Source organism: Lactuca saligna, chromosome 5, assembly GCF_052625555.1.
Source record: "Lactuca saligna cultivar CGN05327 chromosome 5, ASM5262555v1, whole genome shotgun sequence".
NCBI classification, from domain to species: Eukaryota; Viridiplantae; Streptophyta; class Magnoliopsida; order Asterales; family Asteraceae; genus Lactuca; species Lactuca saligna.
The window spans coordinates 23396263-23403473 of record NC_136421.1 but is presented as its reverse complement, the minus strand read 5'-3'; positions in this window follow the sequence as shown (position 1 = coordinate 23403473).

The window sequence follows — 7211 nt, the reverse complement described above, 5'->3', positions numbered from 1 at the left end:
CGCTCTGCCCGTCCGTCTGAGGGTGGAAAGTGGTGTTGAAATGGAGATGAATACTCATCTCATCGTGAAACCGCTTCCAAAATCTGGAAGTAAAATGGACATCTCTGTCTGACACAACTGATACAGGCACTCCATGCCGTGCCATGACCTCTCGCACATATATATCAGCTAGCTTCTCAACCGATATGCTCTCCTGCATCGATATAAAATGAGCACTCTTAGTCAACCGATTCACTATAACCCAAATCGAATCCACTCCACGTGTGGTCCTGGGAAGCTTAGTGATAAAATCCATAGTGATATCCTCCAATTTCCACACTGGAATGTCCAACAGCTACATCTTTTCGTGAGGCCTCTGGTGCTCCGCCTTAACCTTCCTGCAAGTCAGGCATCTTTCCACATACCAGGCAACATCCTGCTTCATGCAGGGCCACCAATAGCCGGGTCGAAGATCCCTATATATCTTCGTTGCCCCTGGATGGATGGAAAATCGAGACTTATGGGCCTCGTCCATCAACACCTGCTGTACTCCACCCCAATATGGTACCTACACTCTCCCATGAAGGGTCAACAATCCTTGGTTTTCATAATCAAAAGAATCTACTCGGCCCACAATCCTCTCACACTTCTGCCTCTCCTCCTTGAGGCCCTCGGCCTGCGCCTCTTTGATTTGCTCCAACAATGGAGTAATCATTGCCATCCTCAAACAAATATCTCTGATCGGGGTTGCTGTTGCCTTGCGGTTCAGGGTATCGGCCACTACGTTGGCCTTCCCTGGGTGATAAAGAATCTCACAGTCGTAATCCTTCAACACATCTAACCAACGCCTCTGCCTCATGTTCAGATTCGGCTGATCCGTGAGGTACCTCAAACTCTTGTTATCCATGTAAATGATACATCAGACCCCATAGAGGTAATGTCTCCAAATCTTGAGGGGAAACACCACTGCCCACAATTCTAAATCATGCGTAGGATAGTTAGCCTCATGAGGCTTCAACTGTCTCGAGGTGTAAGCTATCACACGGCCTCGCTGCGTCAACACTGCTCCCATACCTGTGATCGAGGCATCACAGTAGACTACAAAATCTTCTATTCCATCCGACAGGGTAAGAATCGGTGCCTCACACAATCTCTGTCTAGGGGTATCAAAGGCTACCTGCTGCTCAGGCCCCCAATGAAACGCCACCGACTTCTTGGTCAGTTGGGTGAGCGGTATTTCTATCTTGGAGAAATCCTGGATGAATCTCCTGTAGTACCCTACCAAACCTAGGAAGCTCTGAATCTTAGATGGAGACTTCGGGACCTCCCACTACAACACAGCCTCTATCTTAGCCGGAGCTACCAAAATACCCTTCTAGTTGACGAGGTGTCCAAGAAACTGCACCTCGTGCAACCAAAACTCGCACTTGGAAAACTTTGCGAAAAGTTTCTCCCTCCTCAAAATCTCCAGCATCTCCCTTAGGTGCTCCTCGTGCTGCTCCTGAGTCCTGGAATACACCAAGATATCATCTATGAATACTATCACAGACCGATCCAGCATCGACCTGCACATGCGGTTCATGAGATCCATGAACGCGGCTGGGGCGTTGGTGAGCCCAAATGGCATCACCACGAACTCATAATGTCCATACCTGGTCCTGAAAGCTGTCTTATGCACATCCTCGCCTCTGACTCGCATCTGATGATACCCAGAGCGTAAATCGATCTTGGAAAACCAAGACCCTCCCTGCAGCTGATCAAACAAATCATCTATCCTTGGAAGTGGGTAACGGTTCTTCACGGTTACCTTATTCAGCTCCTGGTAATCTATACACATATGGTGCGACCCATCCTTTTTCTTCACAAACAAAATCGGTGCACCCCAGGGCGAACTGCTCGGCCTGATAAAACCCTTGTCTAGCAGCTCTTGCAGCTGCGTATATAACTCTTGCATCTCTGGGGGAGCCAACCGATATGGTGCCTTGGCTATCGGACCCACACCAGGGATTAGGTCAATCCTAAACTCGACCTGCCTCTCTGGAGGTATTCCAGGCAAATCCTCTGGAAATACATCCGAGTAGTCTCACACTACCGAAACATCATCAACTGTCGTCTTGCCCTTCTCTCGGGCATCTAAAACATAGGCAACATAATCGACGCAACCCTGCTGAAAATAGCGCCCCGCTCTCGCCGCCGAACACAGAACTGGTCTGCGTTGTGGCCTCTCACCCTAAATCACTAACTCTCCCCCACTGGGAGTGCGAACCCTCACTAACTGCAACACACAATCTATCACCGCCCCATTGGGGCTCAGCCAATCCATGCCTATTATAACCTTATTCCCTCGCAGGGGAATAGGGACCAAGTCCACCGGAAACTGCTCATCAAATAACTGTAGAGAACATCCTCTGTGTACCCTTGCAACCCTAACGGTTCTATCAGCTTCTATCTCAACCTCAAGTGGACAATCCAGCTCCCCTAGAGCTCTGCTAAACCTCTTGCTAAGCGCAAGAGAGACGAATGATCGGGTAGCCCCCGAATCAAACAATATTATAGCTAAAATGCCGTTCACTGAGAACGACCTTATACAAAACATATAACCATAAGAAACAATCAATAATAAATGTAGAGATAAGGGAGAAATACGTACCCATCACCACATCAGGAGTCGCTCGCGCCTCCTCTGTTGTCAGCTGAAAAGCCCTACTCTTCGCCACCGGCGTCTCAACTCGACCCTAACGGCCATCTGTAATCCTCAAAGTAGCAGAGACAGGTGCTAACACCTTCCCTGCAGCTGCTAAACTCAGACACTGGGACTTTTTATGTCCCCTTTGATTGCACTAAAAGCAAATTAGATCTGATGCCGCAGTGACGGTGGTAGTGGCAATACAATCCTTGCTCATATGCCCAGTCTGGCCACACTTGTAGCAGCCGAAACTCCTTGCCTTGCACACCCCGTCGTGCAATCTCCTACACTTGCCACACCGACTGTGGCTCTGCTGACTCCTGGATCTTTGATCTGAAACCTTGGGCTTTTTGCCCAAACTCCCTGTACCCGAAGCCGCCTCTGGCTTCTTCTTCCTCTCCATCTCAAGGTCAATCTCTCTCTCTCTCTCTCTCTCTCTCTCTCTCTCTCTCGCTCTGGCAATCATGTCATCCAGTGTTTTATAGTTGGACTGGCTCACAAACTGGCGGATATCACTCTGCAACATCTCATGATAACAGCCTATCTTCATTTCCTCATTTGCTGCGTACTGGGGAACGAGAAGTACCCTTTCCCTGAACTTGGCGGTAATCTCTGCCAGTGTCTCTTTAGTCTGGGTCAAATCCTGGAACTCACGTGCTAACTGTTGCACCTCAATAATGGGTGCGAACTCAGCTCTGAACCTAGTGGTAAAGTCCGCCCAGGTCATGGCATCCAAAGTTGTGTCACTCCCGATGGAATGACCAACCTCCTCCCACCAATCCCGTGCCATGTCCTTCAGAAGACAGGACGCCAACCGGACCTTGTCCTTCTTAGGACACCTGCTCGTGCGGAAAGCGTTGGCCACATCCACCAACCATCTGGTACTTGCTATGGGGTCCCACGCCTCGTGGTAATCTGGAGCTCCACATGCCCGGAACTCCCTGAAAGTAAGTGTGCGCGACCCCACCATGGCCACCACCTCAACACGAAATGTGCCTAGCTTCTCCTCCATCAACTCTAATATGCACTCCTTGATCGAACCAAAGATCACTGAAGTCTGCTCAAGAATGATACGAGTAACCTCTGACTTGAAGAACTCTCTAGTCTGCTCATCTAATTGCTCGGCTCCCGAGCCTGATCCCGATCCCTCTCCGACACCTGAACTGCCGCCTGCTGGTCTAGGGCATAAAACCATGATTCTGAAAACACATCGTAATAAACATCAGAACACTGATATGACTCGAGGGATCATTACTACTACTGGCTTTTCAGTCTCATCTCAGCCTTCCTCGATTCAAGTACGGATCCTCTGCTTCCAGTAGTATGGGCCCCTACTACCTTCCACATCTATCTGTACTTTCCTCAAGAACTGCCTCAACTCCACCTAGCCACTACTACTGCTGTTGACCTCTACTGCTCTCATCCTAGGCTCGCCCTAGGGAAATCTCTGACTCAACCCAACCAGTCCTCAGCTGCTGAAGGCCTCCTTGTAATGCCAATTAACCATTACCTGAATACCATCACATGTGGCGATGCTCAGATAATCCTTCGAGTAAAAGACTCGTCCCTACAATGGTTAGACTCAAACAAGAGCTACGCAGCAGGGAGAAATCCAACACTCTGAGATTATTCAACCCTGTTCACATGTGATGTGGCATATTCACATAATGGCTAACTCCCATCACTCAGAGTCCCGCAAATCACGAAGCAAACAACATTCGAACATGGAAAACTACTCAAGCAATTCTATCCTCATAATGAGAAACTGTACTAGCATACAATGCTAAGCTCATGTTATCAGGCATAACCTAAATAGGCTATCCTACTAATGTCTACTCAATTTCTAGCATGTAATTCTCATAAGGCTGAAACACATAAAGCATGCAGATAAGGCATCCTCCTGGATCCTTAGTCCTATACTAACATGTTGTTCTACTAAAACTGAAACTGAACTAAAACTAAAACTGAAAATGATAATCATAAACTTGTAGCATGCAATTCTCATAAGGCTGAAACACATAAAGCATGCAGATAAGGCATCCTCTTGGATCCTTAGTCCTATACTAGCATGTTGTTCTACTAAAACTGAAACTGGAACTAAAACTGAAACTGAAAATGATAATCATAAACTTGTATGGGTAATTTGGGAGTACTTACTTGAGCTTGGCTGATCGCATGCACCACACCCTTTTCTCTTTATCAAAAACTCTTTTCTTTCTAAGTTCTTTTCAAAAATGTTTTTCTTTTAAAACCTCTTACCATTTCCTTAGTTTGAGTTCAGACGCACCAAAGAGTGTATCCGAATACCTCAAACCAAGGCTCTGATACCAACTTGTAATGTCCAAAAATACGACTCAAAATTTTTTGTTTTAATAATAATAAAAATCATATACTGTACGTCATATCATAAAACCATACGTCAAATATCTCAAATCATAATAAAATGTCGTGAAACAACTGTATCAAATCAGACTATGAATCAAAACAAACTCCAAGGACAAAGACTGAAGTTGTGGTGTGTGCGATGCCATCATCCCGAGCTCTTCACTTTACTTGCGGAAGTACTTGAAACCAAAACTGAAACTGTAAGAAGGAAGCTTAGTGAGCTCTCCCAAACTACCACATACCATACAATACATATAAATCACATACTGGGCTTTGCCCACTGCATCGGACCGAAGTCTGGAACTGACTGGGACCTTGTCCCCTGCATCGGACCGATGTTCGGAACTAGCTGCATCGGACCGAAGTCCGGAACTGACTGTATCGGATCGAAGTCCGGAACTAACTGATCATAGCATAACATAAACACATATCAACTAGCATAACACATATCATCTAGCATAAACACATATACTGCATACTATATCGGGGCGTAGCCCGGAACACATAACACATAAATCCTATCTGAGCCACGAAGGCATCAAACACACTATCTGCTGCATCGCATCGAAGTCCGGAAACTACTGCTAGCTAATCGGGCCGGCATTGTGGCCTTAGACCCGTTCCTACTGGAAGGAAACTCACCTCGTAATCTAGTTGCTGAATGAACTGCTCGGGAAACTGTCTGCTACTGCTCTGGTATCTCCCCGGCTACAATTTCCATAAGTACACTTAATCAATCACTGATATCTATATTAAGGGTAAAATGACTATTTTACCCCTAGTCCAAGTCAACATATTGTTCAAAGTCAACATACAGTTGACTTGACTCGTCGAGTTGGGTCACCAACTCGTCGAGTCCTTACTCTCACTTTCCTACTTCTGCTCGCTACTACTCGTCGAGTTTGGCATAGACTCGATGAGTTCCTCTTCGATACTAACACACAATCAATCTGCATCCGAATCGCCGAGTTGTATGAACAACTCGTCGAGTCCTCCTTCAAAACATGAACACTATGGCTGTGACTCGCCGAGTTGTATGAACAACTCGTCGAGTCTGTTCTTGAGGTATGAAAATTGCCTTGGACTCGCCGAGTCAGAGCATTGACTCGCCGAGTCCCTTCATGAATGAGTCCGATCTCTGACTCACTGAGTCCTCCCATAACTCACTGATTCCACTCGACATAACACATAAAAGGGAAGAACTTGGGGACTCACGACCTGACTCGCTGAGTCTAAAGAACAACTCGCCAAGTCGGTTACATGCAACACTACTCCGATGATTCTGCTCAAATCTAATGCATACAACTTATAGATCTGGGTTCATAAAGCTTAGCTACCACATAAAGTTTCCAACTTTATGTGTACAAATGCATGAAAATGGATTTAAAAGCTAAAAAAACACTTAAAGAAATAGATCTAGGGCTTTGAAGCAAAAAGGCTCCATAAAGGTGTTAGATCCATGACTTTGGGATGGAAACATGGCTAGACCCGAAGTCCAATCACCCCAATGTGATTTTTTTACCATAAATAAGCTAAGGAATGGATAAAATGGTCTAAATGTGATTCAACAAAGGAGAATCAATCATAGCACCAGAGGGAATCCGGTTTTTACCTCAATAACTCCGTAATAGATGCAAGATCTTGAACCTTCTTCTACTCCCTTGTATCTAGCTATTCCTTCTCTTCCAAAACTTCAAGATTCAGATAATAAATGCTCAAAATGCTCAAGGAAAGGTTAGCGTTTGCTAAATGATGCTCTGAGGGTGAAGGGGACAAGGTTGGGGCGTATACATGGCTTAAATAGGGTGCAAAAACCGGGGATTTAGGGTTTCATTCAGACTGATGGACTCGCCGAGTCAAGGATATGGACTCGCCGAGTTGCCAACTCAAACGTGTTCGAAATCTCGTCTGTACTCGACGAGTCGGGCTACTAACTTGTTGAGTCCCTCTTGAAACTAGAATAAATAATAATATTAAATAACATACCAGAATCGGGGCGTTACACATGGCATAAAGGTGCCAACTTTATGGCCTTGAGAGCCCCATGCCTCATGTAGGTCACTTCTTATGGCTTTTTGAGCCAAAAACCCCTTGCATGTACATCAAGTTTGGGACTTTACGTGTAAAATGGGCATTAGGAGGTTAGATCTACGGTTTTGGT